Source organism: Hesperophylax consimilis, chromosome 17 (assembly GCF_061612785.1).
Source record: "Hesperophylax consimilis isolate HC1 chromosome 17, BYU_Hcon_1.0, whole genome shotgun sequence".
Classification (NCBI taxonomy): Eukaryota; Metazoa; Arthropoda; class Insecta; order Trichoptera; family Limnephilidae; genus Hesperophylax; species Hesperophylax consimilis.
The window spans coordinates 33461214-33478506 of record NC_142852.1 but is presented as its reverse complement, the minus strand read 5'-3'; the positions used below and the strand labels follow the sequence as shown (position 1 = coordinate 33478506).

Below are 17293 nucleotides of genomic sequence, written 5' to 3'. Positions count from 1 at the left end.
TATAGAAACAAAATGCTGAAAATTGCGAGGGATCGCATCGATTACGACTAATGATGCATATCATTAATTACAAGTCTAACGAAAACCTAAATAAATTGCACAATATTTCAAAAAAATATTGCGAAAAGCCCTCCCGCAAAGTGTTAACACGCAGTGATAATATGAAAGTCAACACAAGTAATATTATAATTGCAAATGTGAAGTGTATTCCCAGCGCCAACATTATTGTTAATTTTTATTACTACCTCAAAATGAACGACTTTATAATAAACGCAATAGATAATTCATATAAAATAGACGTAAGGATTGTTGACACGGTAAATAATACAAACGATTTTATAGATATAAAACCTACAGCCAGCCTAATAATAATACACATGAACGTTAGATCTTTGGAAAAAAATTTCGAAGAATTTCTAATAACTATTAAACAATTAAATAGACTTGACTGTATAATATTATCAGAAATGCATTCATCGAGTGAAATTAATTATAATATACCGGGTTACTCGTACTATACAACAAAATATAAAACTAACAGAATTTGCGGCGTCGCCATATTTGTATCAAATATTTACGCTGTCACAAGTGTAAATGAAATAATGGTGAACAATGTCAATATATTAAACTTGGAGATAAATTTTATGAATTATTCATTTAATATCATTGCTATTTATCGGACACTTAAATTATTTAAATATGTTAGCAGAATTAAATTACATTTCATGTATAAATTCATACATGAGATTCATAAGAGATTTTGTTACCAATTTCTTTTTTGTTACCATTGTGTTTTTTTTTTTTTTTTATTCTAATAATTTTGTTAATATTTATTTTCTTGCTGAAACTAATGATTCACTCGGCGAACACTTTTTCTCCTCAAATACATTTTTTCCTACAATTATATTTCAACAATACAATAATGTCGAAATCAAAAATTTATTTTTCTATACTCTTAAAACACTACCATGTCTGACTCATTATTTGAAGAGATAGACTCATCTTTTAATATTTCGGAAAATATTTGTCTAACTAGTGTTGAATGTAATAACACATTATTAGAAATAGATTCTCTAAAAGCATTAACAATCCTTCACCTAAATATTCGAAGTGTCTCGAAAAATTTTGATCATTTTACACTTGCATTAAATGAACTCACTCATAAACCGGATTGTATTGTGTTGTCTGAAGCCAGAATTAGCGGCTACTCAGGTACCTATAATTTACCTGGTTACAAATACTTTGTCACAACTTACAAAATAAATCAAAACAGCGGAATCATTGTTTTTGTAAAATCTATTCATGAGAATATTTCCGTTAATGAAATTCATATCGATCTTGTAAATTGTCTTCATATTCGAATTATTATAAAACACACGTTTTATGATATAATAGCATTATATAGAACACATAACTCGAGCATTAGTAATTTCACCGAGAATCTGAAATCTATTATAAATACTAATTGTTCTCAAAATGCATTTGTTGTAGGCGATGTTAATATTGATATATCTAACGAATTTGAAAATAATAGAAATAATGAAAAAACTGAATATATCAACACATTAACGGAACTAAATTTTAAACCATGTATAAAAAAATATACGAGAGAATTTCATGGACAAAGGCCATCATGCATAGATCATATCTGGTGTAATTCTAATGAAACTGAAAAAATAAAAACAATTATTTGGAAAAATAACATTACTGATCATCACACATGTATTGTAGCTTTTAAAACTGACAAAATAGATGTGAATAATTACTCCCGCAATAATTTCCCAAAAACTATTATTAATTACGAAAAATTACAACAAAACCTTAATATTGAAAATTGGGAAACTGTTCTATCCTCTAATAACACCGACTTATGTTCACTAAATTTTGAAGCAATCTTGAATAAGCACATCAAATCTTCCTCTTCCATTATAAAATACTCTCCAAAAACTAAATTTAAAAAATTAAAACCATGGATCACTCAAGGAATCATAATTTCAATTAGACATAAAGAAAAAATTTATAAAGAACATAAAAAGTTTCCAGAAAACTATAAACTATACGAATACTTTAAAAAATTCAGAAATAAACTATGCCACATTATTCGGAAAACCAAAGAAGATTTCTATAAAGAAAAAATCAATATTGCTGGCAACAATAATAAAAAGATATGGCAAACTATAAATGAAATTATCAATAAAAAACCAAAAAAATCTAACATAAACAAAATCACAGATATTGATAACAAACTTTACGATGTAAACACGGATCCAACGAAATGTGCAAATATTTTTAATAGTTATTTTGGGTCAGTTGGTGAAAAATTAGCACTCAAAATAAAAAACACTGATAATAATGAAAAATTAGCACTTAAAATAAATAACACTGATAATAAAGATCTACCGTCACCATCCAATAATTGTAACAACTTGAGTCAATTTCAACGAACTAATGTTGATGAAATTAAACAAATTGTTAATGAATTAAAAGGTAATTCTTCCCCTGGTTTTGACAATATTTCTGTAGAAATACTTAAAAAAAATTCTGACTCACTCTGTAAACCATTGGCTCACATCATAAATACAAGTTTTGAAAATGGCAACTTTCCCTTTACCTACAAAAAAACTATTATTTCCCCAATTTTTAAATCTGGGGACCCCAATCTAAGTAGTAACTATAGGCCAATTTCTCTCACCTCAAACATTGCCAAAATATTTGAAAAAATTGTAAAAAAACAAATATTTAAATTTGTTAAAGAAAATAATATTTTAAATGCACATCAATATGGTTTTAGAGAAAATATGAGCACTCAAGATGCTATCGTTGACTTAACATCTGAAATTTATAAATCTTTAGATAATAAAAAAAAATGCATTGGAACATTTGTCGACTTAAGAAAAGCATTTGATAGTATATCACACTCTAATCTTATCTCGAAACTAGCGAAAATTGGTATAACTAACAATGCTTTAACGTGGATTGAAAATTACCTTTTTAATAGAGAGCAATTTGTAAAGTTAAATGGCTCTCTGAGTGATTCGCAGACCACAAATTTTGGCATCCCGCAGGGAACTGTTCTAGGTCCAATTCTTTTCATCATTTATGTCAACGATATTTTTAATCTCTCAATTATGTCTAAACTTATTTCATACGCTGACGACACAGCAATTTTAACTGAGGGATTAACTTGGAATGAAACCCAAAAAACAGCAGAGTTAGATATAAACATACTAAAAAAATGGTTCGATAATAATTTGTTAACACTTAATACTGAAAAAACTTTTATAATACCTTTCACCATTAATAAAAATTCATTCCCTGATAATTTAAAGATAAGTATACACTCATGTAATTGTAATAGAATTTCAAATTTATGTAAACCTGACTGCTCTGTACTTACTGTTAAAACTAATGTAAAATATCTAGGTGTAATTATAGATAGTAACATAAAGTGGAAATTACAAATCAATGCAATAGTAGAAAGATTAAGAAAATTATTGTACATTTTTCTTAGAATACGAAACATACTAAATTTTAAATTATTAAGAACCATATATTTTTCACTAATTCAATCAGTATTACAATACGGAATTGTTGGTTGGGGTGGAGCATTCAAAACTTCTCTCTTACCTTTAGAAATCATCCAAAGAATATTAGTAAAAATAATTTTGAAAAAACCGTATGATTACCCCACAATTAGATTATTTCAAGAATTTAAAGTCCCTTCACTTCATATTATTTATAAAAAAATAACTCTTTTTCAAATACATAAAGATTGTTTCAACATTGACAACTTAATAACTTTTTCGAACAGCAATAGACAAAGTATTCTTGGCTCTATAACTATCCCGCGCTGTAACACCACCACAGCCCAACAATTTTATAAATATTTTGGTGTCAAATGGTTTAACCAATTACCTCTTAACTTAAGATTGGAAATGAATTATAAAAAATTCAAAAGCTCAATAAAAGCACTATATCAATAGCACATTAAAATCGTTTATACTTAAAAAGACAATATAATCTCTCAATTATTATTATATTGAAATCCTTTTCTCTTATTTCTTATTCTTATCTCTTTCTTTCTTTTACATCCTTTTCTCTTTTCTATTTGATAAAATTTTGTTACATATAAAATTTTTATTTTGTTATATTAAAAAATAAAAATTCTTTTCATTATCATTACACTCTCTGAAAAAATATGTTAAAAAATATGTTACTATTTACACGCGTTTTCTCCGCCTTTTTAACACGAGCATTTGCTCTAAAAAAAGGTGTATCACGATGTACTGTAATAAAAAGAAAATAATCTTAATGTAATGTAATAACATGTAATTGTAAATTTAATATTAAATAAAAATTAAATTAAATTAAAAAAAAAAAAAAAAAAAAATTTCAATGACAACACCCATACAATCCACATCCACACATCTCTCACATTTGTATGTTTTGGAATAACCTAATGAGCGAAACCTCGAATTGTAAAATTTGATAATTGAAGACAACATTTGCAATTCCTAAACGAAAATTTGAAACAGAAAAATCAGAAAAAGATACGATCACATCTAAGACTTGACCCAGGACCCTCGCCTTGCCGGGGCACCGCTCTACCAACTGAGCTAATTGAACCATATCTCCTTTGTTCATATTTAACTGCATCATACTTCGAATAAGAACTACCAAAACTGTCTTCATTTTCTCACCGCACATTTTTATTGGCTGCTATCTTTATATACGATCGCAAGCAGTGGCGGATTAACCCTAAGGCAAAGTAGGCACGTGCCTAGGGGCGCCAGTTACAAAGGGGCGCCGGCGGGCGCCCCTAGAATTGAAAAAAATATATATATAAACTTAATTTTGTAAGTAAGTATGCACCTGCTTACACAATATAAAAGATTATTTACTTCTGTAGAGATGCAGAGCTTCCAAAGCATACTCGCCTTCTTGATTATTCCTCCATGCCTCCATCGCATGATTTTTTAATAGAAGACCGCTCGCTCTTGGATTCGTTCGCGGGCGTTGCTAGATTGCAGGGCAAAGGGCGCAGCGGGGGCAGGGCCTAAGCGGCCGGCACCGGACTTCCGAACGGATGACGGGGTGACAGTCACACTCATCACTTTCAGCTTGGATGTCGCCGGTTACGCGCGCTTCTATTGATTACGTAATCGCAGTGGTATTTGTGTGAATTAATTAGTACATTGCGTTTTAGTTCATTACTCAAATAATGAGTGAATTGAAGAAGAAACCTAGTGGTGCAGCTTATAAAAGGAAGGCTAAGGAAAAAGAAGAAAAAAATCAAAATATTATAAAGCATACGAAACATATTGAGACATTTTTTTCTAAATTAAAAAGTGATGATTCGGAATTTTCTAACGCAATTCACAGTGCGTCTTCTACCGAGTCTATTCAATGTGAAATTCCTACTAGTTCTAAACAACACGATTTGTCCATGCTGCCTACTCCGTCAGCCGTAGAAGTTGTGAGGCAGTCGCAAAATAGACTGTTTATCGTGGGATGTGACCCAGTCAAGTGGGATATCAATAACGAAACACAAGAATACATTGCAATTAATGGATTTAATCAAAATCAAAATGCAGATTTTTCATTGAGTAAGAGAATATATGAAGATAAAATCTCACGTTTTTTAACAAAAACAATGTTTGAAAGAAAGTTGTTAAATAGAGAAAAACTTCCAAGGAAATGGCTTATTTACTCTCCAAGCACAGGTAAAGTTTATTGTGGACCTTGTTTATTATTCGGTGGTGGAACTAGTTTTGGAAAACAAGATGTTGGTTTTAATGATTGGAAGAACGCATCGAATAGATTAGAAAGCCACGAAAACTCATGTGAACATAAAACATGTATTTTGAGCTTGCAACGTAGATCTAACATTGACGGTCGTGTCGATCATGAGCTCGCCGCTCAATTTCTAGAAGAGATGACTTATTGGCGTGAAGTTTTAAAACGAGTGGTTGCCACTGTAAAATCTTTAGCATCGCGTGGTTTACCTTTTAGAGGACATGACGAAAAACTTGGCTCTCTTCATAACGGAAATTACTTAATGACGCTGGAACTCATAGCGGAGTTTGATCCGTTTTTAAGTAAACATATTGCTCAATATGGCGGCAAGGGAAAGGGATATACCAATTACTTAAGTTCTACAACGTGTGACGAATTTATTGAATTGATGGCAAACAAAATATTAACACAAATAAAACATGAAATCAAGATATCAAAATATTATTCAATAATAGTGGATTCAACACCAGATATTTCCCACATTGACCAATTAACTTTCGTGATCCGATACATTCAAACCGACGGTACGCCCGTTGAACGTTTTCTTAAGTTTATCGCAAATGTCGGTCTCAAATCACAAGACATAGCAAATGCTATTATTAAAACATTGGACATGATTGAAATTAATATATTAGACTGTAGAGGCCAGTCGTATGATAATGCCGCAAATATGTCAGGCATTTACAATGGATTACAGGCCAAAATAAAAGAACTATGTCCCCTAGCAGAATATATACCCTGCTCTGCACATTCGCTTAACCTAGTGGGTGAATGTGCCGCTGAATGCGCTCAAGAAGCTTGTTGGTTCTTTGGTCTCCTTCAAGAAATCTACACATTTTTTAAGCTTCAACTCAAAGATGGCAAACTCTACAAGCACAAATAATCCTAGGTAATGATAAAAAAATAAAACTACTGTCAAAAATCCATCTGACACACGCTGGTCAGCTCGAGCAGATGCTTGCAAAAGTTTGAAAGAGTCATTTCCAGAAATTTGCAATGCTTTAATTGCTATCGAGAGCAATACAGAGCAAAAACGTTCTGTTGTATGTGAAGCTAAAGGCATAAGATTGAAATTAAAACGACTAGAAACTGCTTTCATGATCGTGTTTTGGGGTTTTATTTTAGTTCACATGAATAAAACCAATAAAAAATTACAGTCCGTTGATATTGATATTTGTACAGTTATTCAAATGTATGACAGTCTGATTCTAATAATTTCTTCAGAAAGGGAAAATTTTAATAAATATGAAGAGCAAGCCTTAGAATTCGCATTAGTCAGAGAATATGAAAAGGACATCAAGAGGATACGGAAGAGAAAACTCACAGCAGATGAATCTGCCGAAGATATAACTTTTTCATTATCTGGTCGGGAAACATTTAGAGTGACAGTATATTTAGTAATTATAGACAGACTTGTCGTTGAACTTCAAAAGAGACAAGAAGCGTACAGCAATTTTTATACCAAATTTTCGTTTTTAAGCAATTTGGTCAATTTGAACACCGAAGAAGTTCAAAATAGTGCTAGTATGTTAGTAACAATATATTCTAGTGATTTAGAAAAGTGCTTTGTTGATGAATGTATCCATCTACGTTCTTATTTAAGAACGATAGCTCGAGATGGAGATCTGCCCCGAACAACCAAAGCGATTTTACAGGTTCTAAGAAAAAAAGAACTTGAAACAACTTATCCAAACATTGACATAGCCTTAAGAATGTGCGTATCGACGGCAGTCAGCAATTGCAGTGGCGAGCGGAGTTTTTCCTGTCTAAAGAGAGTGAAAAATTATCTTCGCTCAACCATGATAGACAGGAGATTAAATTCGTTAGCCATACTTAACATTGAATCCAAATTACTGCTCTCTTTAAACTATGACGATGTTATTGACAACTTCGCAAAACAAAAATGTAGACGCAGAGATGTTTAATTTTTTTTGTGATTAGTATATACCAATTTTTAAATTTAATTCCCGTAATTAACCTGCTTGAAATTTAAATGCAAATGCATATTTAACTTGTGACCAACCTTTGTTTCCGTATGTTTCACAAAAAAATGTTTTCCATATTGCTCATCGTGCGTTTAATGTACATTTTATTAACATACGAGTGTACCAATCTAGGCACTGTTTTTCAAGTAAATACTTTAAAACCTCAATTTTTTCTGTCTCCTTTAATATCTCGAAACGTGTACATTCATTCTCAAAATCATAAATTTGATGTACACATCACTGGTATTATAAGTAAATCATTGAAAATGATTGGATTCATTCATAGAATATCGAAACCATTTAAACACCCCCAATCCATTATAACCTCATACAACTCGTTGGTCAGAAGCAAATTGGAATATGGGAGTGTTATCTGGAACCCACATTATTTGAAATATTCTAAAACTATTGAATCTGTGCAAAAAAACATTCTTAAGACTGTTATCATTTAAACTTGGATTAAATGTCTCACTCAAATCTTATGAGGAACGACTACAACACTTTAATTTTACAACATTGGAAAAAAGAAGACAATTTGCTGACTTAATATGTTTATATAAAATTACTAGCGAGTTCCCGGCATGCGTTGCAATGCCATTAAATAAATACATTGTTTCCAGCGACCCCACCCCCCTCTCACACGGTACCCACTCCCTCCTCCACCCCCCCCCCTTCCCGCGAACCCCCCCCACCAACATACGGTACCCATTACCCCCTCCACCTTTTCCCACCCGTTCCCGCGAAAATATCATTCTCAAATTTTTACATTTTCTATTAAAAAATAATTATTTGTAATATATGAAAAATAGATACCGTACCGTGGGTTGACTTTGGCCCTAGGGGTATTCTTTGGCCCAAATTAAAAAATAGTTTGATTGGTGACATCTGTGTCCTAAGTCTCTTATAGGCGTAATTTTGACATTCAATCAATAGATGGCATCAGTGACATCATTTGGAGATTTTTTGACTAAACTAGAGTCCATTTTATAGAAGTTTCTAGGTGAAGACAGTCGCATGCGAATTTCGATAAAAAAGTTTCTTCATAAAATCTGTTTGCATCCACTACGTGTTATCACTTAAACAGGTATGTTAACACTTTATATCCGTAGAATATATTGAAGATATGATAGCATGCAATATTTTTGTGTTAAAATGTCAAACAATATTTTAAATATTTTTGAAGTGAAACTTCTTTAGGCGCGTAATTCGGGGACGGAGTAAAACCGAGTCAGGATCGACACGAAAATGCGGGTACCCCCACCACCGCTCACCGTTCACCGTTCACTGTTTTCAGTAAAAGCAACAAATCATTAGCATGCGCATAAAAGTTTTTATGTGTTTTATTTAAGTACTTTTTTACTCGGTAGTATAATTTTGTTTGGCGCATGCCTTAGCTGTGGTACAGACGTGGACAGGGCTTTCCTGTACCGTCCGTCCGCCGTTCAGTCTGGTTTAGTCGTCCGTCGAGAGCGCTCGCGTCGCGCGCTTTGCCGTTCCATTCGTATTCCAGTATATAAATATTGTTTACTGTCGAGGAAGTTGTTATAAACTTTAAAAAATATGTTTAAAATGCCGTGTAAATATACGTGTTGTGCGTTCAGCTTGCTGCTGCTGGTTTTAGTGAGTAGTGCTGCCTCCAAAAATGTGGATAATTCCGATAGAACCTTCGAGGAAAGCAATTGCAGTAAGGTGAGACAGTTCCTCGAGACCAGGAACATCTCGGCTGTACCGGCTCGAGGCGCAGACGACAAAGGTAAGAAACCGACAAACCAACAGAACCCACATTCATAAATTGTGGTTCATACGGTTTGGTACAGAATTTCAGTGTTCAAAATGAGTAGTGACGAGATATTTAATTGTAATATTGTTATTTATGTAATATTGTATACTTGTGAATAAATTGAAAATTTTTGGAACTATACATTAATCGAACGTCATTCATCTATAAGAAAATATTAGAAAAAGCAAATCCATGCTTCGTCGTTGAATTATTTAACCTCTAATTTTCAAACTAACCTAAGAGAGAAAATAGAGATGATGAAATGAAAATAGAGAGAGAGGAATACTAGAAGTTTCACTTCTGTCTTGCGTAGGCTTGACACACCCACTTTTTTTATACATGATGTTGTGTGTTTTTGACAGAGTTGGGGTTTCTTTGTCCCAACATTGGCCCGGGCCAAAGTATCCCCTACTCAAAAATAGATGTTTTGATGTTGTGAACAAGCTACATTTTATTAGAAACGGCTATGTTATATTCAGTCCAATTGAAAATAGATCTTTTACGTTTTATACAGTAAGCTTTCTTTATTTTATTTTGCAGTTGAAATGCCCAGAAATTACGTCAGACTCCTGGGAGCTCGTAAATATGCAGATTACACCAAGGAAAAGTTGCAAGCATGTTTAAATGCAATCAAAAATGGTGAATTGACGCAGAGAAAAGCGGTTGCAGTGTATAACATACCTCGAAGTACTCTCAAGAATAAGTTAAAAGGATTGCACTCTAATAAGCCCGGCCAACCCCCAATTTTCACACATGACCAGGAGATGAAATTTGTGGACTGCTGTATAACCATGGGTGAATATGGATTTCCTGTGGATCCGTTTGAACTAAGATGTATTATTAATCTATATTTAGAACGGCAGGGAAGGAAAGTTAGAAAGTTTAAGAATAATATGCCCGGGTGTGAGTGGATTCGCTCATTTTTGAAACGCCATCCGAGGTTAACGTTACGATTTGCGAGCAATATATCGCAAAAGAGAGCAAGCACCGATGAAAATACCATAAAAAGTTATGTGGCTAACTTATCGAAAGTGCTTAAGGATATCCCACCAAGTAACATATGGAACTTCGATGAGACCAACCTCACCGACGATCCAGGTAAGAAGAGGGTGCTTATCAAGAAAGGCAGCAAATATCCTGAAAGAATTTGCAACACTACAAAAACATCAACTTCTTTAATGTTTTGTGGTAATGCTGATGGAGAACTATTGCCGCCATACATAGTATATAAATCCGACTGTCTTTGGGATTTGTGGACTGAAAATGGACCACCAGGTTGCCGCTACAATAGGTCTAAATCTGGGTGGTTCGATGCGGCAATTTTTGAAGATTGGTTTATTTCCCTATTTTTACCGCATCTGAAAAAGCAACACGGTAAAAAGGTAATCATTTGCGATAATTTAAGCAGTCACATTAACGAGCACATACTTAAGCTCTGCCACGAAAATGAGATATCGTTTGTGTGCCTTCCACCCCATTCAACGCATCTCACTCAACCTCTGGATGTTGCCTTTTTTCGACCGCTAAAAGGCAACTGGCGAAAACTCCTTTCTGAATGGAAAGAGTCTCCTAATGGCAATTCCGAATCAACCCTCCCAAAACGACATTTTCCAAGCTTACTAAAACAGTTGATGGAATCTATTGAGCCATCTAAAGCTGAAAATTTACGAGCTGGGTTCAAAAAATGTGGCGTAGTACCTGTTGACGTAGATATATTATTAGAGCGCTTGCCAAATACTAACCAAAATGTACCATTTGATTCAGTGTTACTTGAGCACTTGCAGTCAAAAAGAGTAAGTACATCTGATAATAAAAGAATTCCACGAAAAAAGAAGATTAATGTTGAAGCTGGAAAGAGTATTTCGATTTCTGATGTTAATAATCCCGTCCAAATTCAACTCGCCCCAAACGAATTGCTACCGGGATATTAAGTACCTCTTCATCTGAATCGGACGACAACAACTATTCATTGCATGATTCAAATGATTCCGACGGCCCGTTACAATTTTCTGACGAAGAACTGGATGGCGAAGGAAGTCATCCTCAAGCGTCGACGTCAGCTGCCATGGTAGCATCAAACAAATCACCCTATAAAGTAGGCGACTTTGTAATATTTGTGTACGAAGGCGCCTATTTTCCGGGCAAGATTTTGGAAATACGAAAGAATGGTGCGATTGTTAGCTCTATGCAAAAGACATTAAAAAGCTGGAAATGGCCTGACAAGCAAGATGCAATTTTGTATTCCTGGGTTGAAATTGTGCAAAAAAATTAACCCCCCCGAGAAGTGTCGTTCCAAAAGAGAATTCTTTCAAGTTCCAGAAATATTAAAATATTGGGAAATTTAGTTGTAATTTTCACCACTGTATACCCACAAATTATTGAAATAAGTAATTTAATTAAAAAAACATAATTGTATACCAATTGTTTCATAATTAATAAAATTTCTTTAAAATAATTCATTGTTTTTATTATAATTTTTTTTTCCAAGTATCCTATGTAAATTTATTATTGTTAAATGTTGACATTTTATGTAAGCATTAAGAATGATCACAGTGATTGCTGCGTTTACTTTAGCCCATTATGAAAATCAATAATACAGCCTTAAAAAAAAATTGGGCCAAAGAATCCTCTCAGAATGGGAAACTTTGGCCCAAACTTCTTCTTTTTTTTTTGGTTAAAATTATACTAAAAAATTTTAAATTTATTTAAAACAGTTCATTAACTCTATTTCTATCATTATTCAAAAATTCAAAGCGCTCTCTTAAGCAAGTTGGATGTTTTCTAATTTTATAAATAATGAATTGAATAACAAAAGACATGTTTTGGTACTGTTCATAGACAATTCTAAGGCATTTGATACTATAGATACGACGAAATTGTTAAATATTTTGGAGGCAATAGGGGTAAGAGGAAATACACTCAAACTATTCAAAAACTTTTTAACCAACCGCCAAATCAAGGTAAAAATATCAGATAAATTTAGTGAAATAAAAAATGTCAAAACTGGAGTTCCACAGGGGTCAATTTTGGGACCAACATTTTATATTATCTTTGTATCTCTTATGACAAAAATTTTTTCGTTTGTTAAATATTATGTATACGCTGATGATACTGCACTTGTCATATCCCATGAAAATTTATCTATTGCAATGAAATTGTTGCAGCAAGACTTTATTTCTTTATTAAGGTGGTCACATGATTATGGTTTACTAATTAATTCTAAAAAACAAAACTGATGCATATAAGATCACCACATGCCAAGTATAGCGAGGCACCTCTAATCATATCTCACTCTTTTGACTGCATTCACAACAATATCACACAGCCCTGTGCGTGTACAAATATCGAACTGGTTAACCACTATGTCTATCTAGGAGTTACAGTAGATTGTAACATGAAGTGGGATGTACACATTTCAAAACTGTGTAAGCGCCTTCGGTCTATTGTAGGTAGACTGTATAAAATAAAATATTTTGTGCCTTTAAAAACTATGAAATTGATTTATCTGTCTCTTGCAGAATCTACCGTAAGATATGGGATAACTTCATGGGGTCAATCGTGCAAAACCAACATAAAACATGTACAAATGATTCAAAATGCCATGGTAAAGTTGTTAGTAAGCAAAACCGTTTATAACCAGAGGAGAGACATTAGTATTATGTATAAATCAATAAATGTATTACCGATTCGTGCCCTTATGTGGCAAAAAATTGTATTACAGCATATATCTGACAGTCCGTATAAAACAATGGTGGATCATGTACACAATACACGTTTCATACAAAATAAAGGAATGAAAGTACCTGTGTTTCAAAACAAATATGGTCAAAGAACTCTTGAATACATAATACCTTTAATTTTTAACAAATTGCCATATGAATTAAAAGAAAATTGCTCCATTAATAAATTCTCTTTAATATTAAAATCATGGCTACTAAGGAGTAACCTCATGTATTAAGACTGTTTTTTTTTCCCCACAACACTGTTTCTGTATTTTCAAATTTAAGGTATAACACAATTTTTTATTTATTTTTTTTTGGTTTTTTTTGTAGAAATGTATGTATTACTACGCTAAAGCGTTGATGATTATTTTAATTTTATGTACTATACTATTATTATAGGTGCAACTAATCTCCTGCTGACAAGCTACTTGCAGTAGCTTAGCGGGTATAAATAATATTGTATGTAATCTTTATACAAATAAAAAAAAAAAAAAAAAAAAAAAAAAAAAATTGAATGTTCTTTGCAATCGGATGATATTTTGGGCCAAAGTCAACCCACATTACGGTAGCTTTATAAATAAATAGCCTTTATGTTATTCTGATGTATCAGCTACATTATTGTAAAGTTTTATTAAAATCCATTCAGTAGTTTTTGCGTGAAAGAGTAACAAACATACATATATCCATCCATACAAACTTTTGCGTTTATAATATTAGTAAGGATTCTTAATAAACTTCTTACCACTAATTGTCTCAGCAATATAATTCAAAAACACATAAATAAAGTAATATTTAACAAAAATAAAACATTCTCGACCAACTTATTATACAAAGAAACTAAAATACTTAATATACGTAAATTATTTATATTATAAACTTTGAAATATGTCTTTAAAAACAAAAATAATTTCGAAATAAATGAAAACAGAATGAGCAAAAGAATAAATAATATATTTTACACCCCACAAACCAATACTAAATTATTGCAGACACATAGCAGTTTCATTGGTCCTCGTACATTTAACCTTCTACCACTACAAACTCAAATGACAAATAAAATGATAAAATATGTAAAAGAGGTAAAATTATGGTTGCATAATGTAGATATTGAAACGCTTTTTCTATAAATTTATCCATCCTTCTACAACTCACTTTCTGTAACTTTCTATACTGTAGTACAATATGTTTTCTGTTTATTTATTTTTTATAATAACTAAAAAAAAAAAAAAAACTCAAAATCTGTCTGTTTTCTGTCTGTCATATTTTTATAATAGCTGAAAAATCCCTTTTTCACTTATTCTACCTTTGTAATACTAACTTTTTATACTATGTTTTTTTAAGTCTATTTTATACTTTGGGTACTTGGAAATATAATATTTTGTTTTAATATTACCCACACTCAGGCAGTGCCTTAGTGGGTTTTCATTTCTTGTTTTCTTATTATGTTATTACATACAATTTGTTATTTTATATTATGTTATTATATACTATTTTCTATTATACATTATATGTACAAAGAAATGTGAATAAGTAAGGTTAAAAAAATATATACATTTATATACATATTAAAGTTCCTAATAGACATACCTAATTTAAGGAGTCAAAATATATTCCATATTGAAATAATTAATAACAATATTGCATACTTCAATCCACTGTCTCGAATGTGTCGTCTGTACAACACAGTTGAATGCGACCTTATAAATATATTCGCAAACAGTCTCGCACATTTTAAAAAACAAATTAACAATCTTCTACCATAATATGTCATGGAGAACAGTTATAATTTGTTAATAACAGTTATTAGCTTTATTATTCTCCTTTTTTTCTTCCTCGTCTTTCTCTGTACACTCACTATATTTTATATTTCATGTTTTATATTCGTGTTTTATATTCATGTTTTATATTTCTTGTTGATTATTATTATTTCTGTTTTTTCTCACTACTAGCATCTTCGCCTAGTAACAACTGAACCTTGTTTACGCATGCTGTGAACATTTTTAATTGGAGTGTTAATATCTGTGTACATTCCCACGCAATAATATTAATGTAATAATTTAATAAGTTAACACTCTGTAAGTGTTTCAAACAATAAATAAATAAATCATTGATCCATTGGTTAACACTTGATGTTTTTCCTGAAAACTTTTCGAGTAAAAATCTTTCTGCTGTTTTTCCTAGATTTTTATTTTCACTACCCTTACTATTATTATTTTCAGAAAGTCTCGTATCATGTTTAATTTCGTCCAGGTATTGTTCACCAAATTGTAAATTCCCACCTTCATCTAAGTAAATTTTCCTCAAATTTAGTTAAAATTAAAACTTAAAGTTAAAACTCAAAAGTTAAGGTAATTCCTATATTTTTTTACATTAACCCAACACAAGAGGCTCTGAGGAAAATAATTTCCCTCAGGGCCTCTGTCATTTTTGAAGATGCTGTGTGAAGGGTCTTTTTGAGGAGAGGAAGGAGTGAACGTGGGTCTTGAAGAGACCCATGTTGTAGGAAGGAGGAAACACAGAGCCCGGCAAATCGTTCCACAGCCGAGCTGTTGAACACAATAACGAGTCGTAGAAGCAACCCGTTTGACATTTGTCACATGACAAATGTCAACCGTGTACATATGTTGGGCGCGCGTTTGGTGTGTTTCCCGACTATGCACCGGTGCCGAGGGGATCAATGATGCTAGTTCCTTGGAGCATCTTCCATTGAAATACCGGTTAATAAATATTTTCCGTGTTTGATGTTTTTTCTTTAGAGAATTCTGAATTTTAGTAAAAACGTCCGTAGTTGTTATGGCGGTGTGTTTTCTTGCAAGTTTCAAATCATCAGGAATATCAAATAAATGTTCATCGGGTGACTCGATTGAAGTTATGCAGTTCACACCGGTTTTTCCACCCAATGCTGCTAACACTGTAAATGTGAATCGTAACTTTTCCATTTTTCTTCACTAAAAATATCGTTTTATAAGACAAATAAAACAATGCGTTGCTCTGAAGTACAAAGAAACGACATTTAAAGTTTATTTGTCGTCCTTTTTTATATTAAAAAATTACATTATTTTTATTAGTCACTCAGTCAGCCACATAGCGAGTACACAATGCTGTTCATAAATAAATGCTGTTTAAGTGTAACCAAGACAACACATAAGTGACATTTGAAAAATGCATAAAATAAAATTCGTAATTTAAACACAAAGGGATCCTAGGCATTTCTAGGTAGGTACTTATTAGTGAGTACTTATTCCTTTACATAAATAATTGATCATTTAAATTTTTTATGTTTTATTAATTATCCCTATTAATATTATAACTGCGAAAGTGTATATGTGTGTGTTTGTATAGGTATATGTTACTTCTTCATGCAAAAAAACTACTGAACCGATTGTGATGAAACTTGGTATGTAAAAAAAAGATAGCTGGCAGTGTTGCCAACGAGGGCCATTTAGGCTACTCAGAACGAGAATCGGCGCTGAAAAAATCTAAAAGGCGACTGGTCGGGCTACTTCAGAGTCAAGTTAAAAACATAATTTTCAAGTAAAAACATCAATTTTAAACAATTCTCTAGCCACCCCCCCCCCCATGAATTTTTTTTTTCGGGACAAATTTTATTTTCTTGAAATTCTCTAGCCACCCCCCCCCCCCCTCCCTAGAAATTTTTATTTTCACGTAAAACCCACCTAACTACAAATATTCGGCTACTTTAGGTACTTGTTAAAATTTATAATATGAGGGGCGCCGATGAGGTGCTTGCCTAGGGCGCTCTCAACAGTTAATCCGCCTCTGATCGCAAGATTCAACTCGAAATAAATTAAATCTAGACAGTTTCTGCGATAAATATATCTCATTTTTATTTGAATGTGCGACATCTATTGACTTTATCTGCAAGTCTCTTATGAATATATTTTTTTTTTGAAATTACTTAATTAGTGTAATCAAAAATTGTAATATATAATTACTGAAGACAATATTAGCGATTAAAAAACGAAAATTTGAAACAGAAAAATGAGAGA

General features: G+C 32.3%; 1 pseudogene; it reads right to left on the bottom strand.

Annotated features, from left to right (window-relative positions):
* Positions 1–7662: 7662 nt before the first annotated feature.
* On the bottom strand, positions 7663–16428 carry LOC149416461 (uncharacterized; annotated as a pseudogene).
* Positions 16429–17293: the final 865 nt, after the last annotated feature.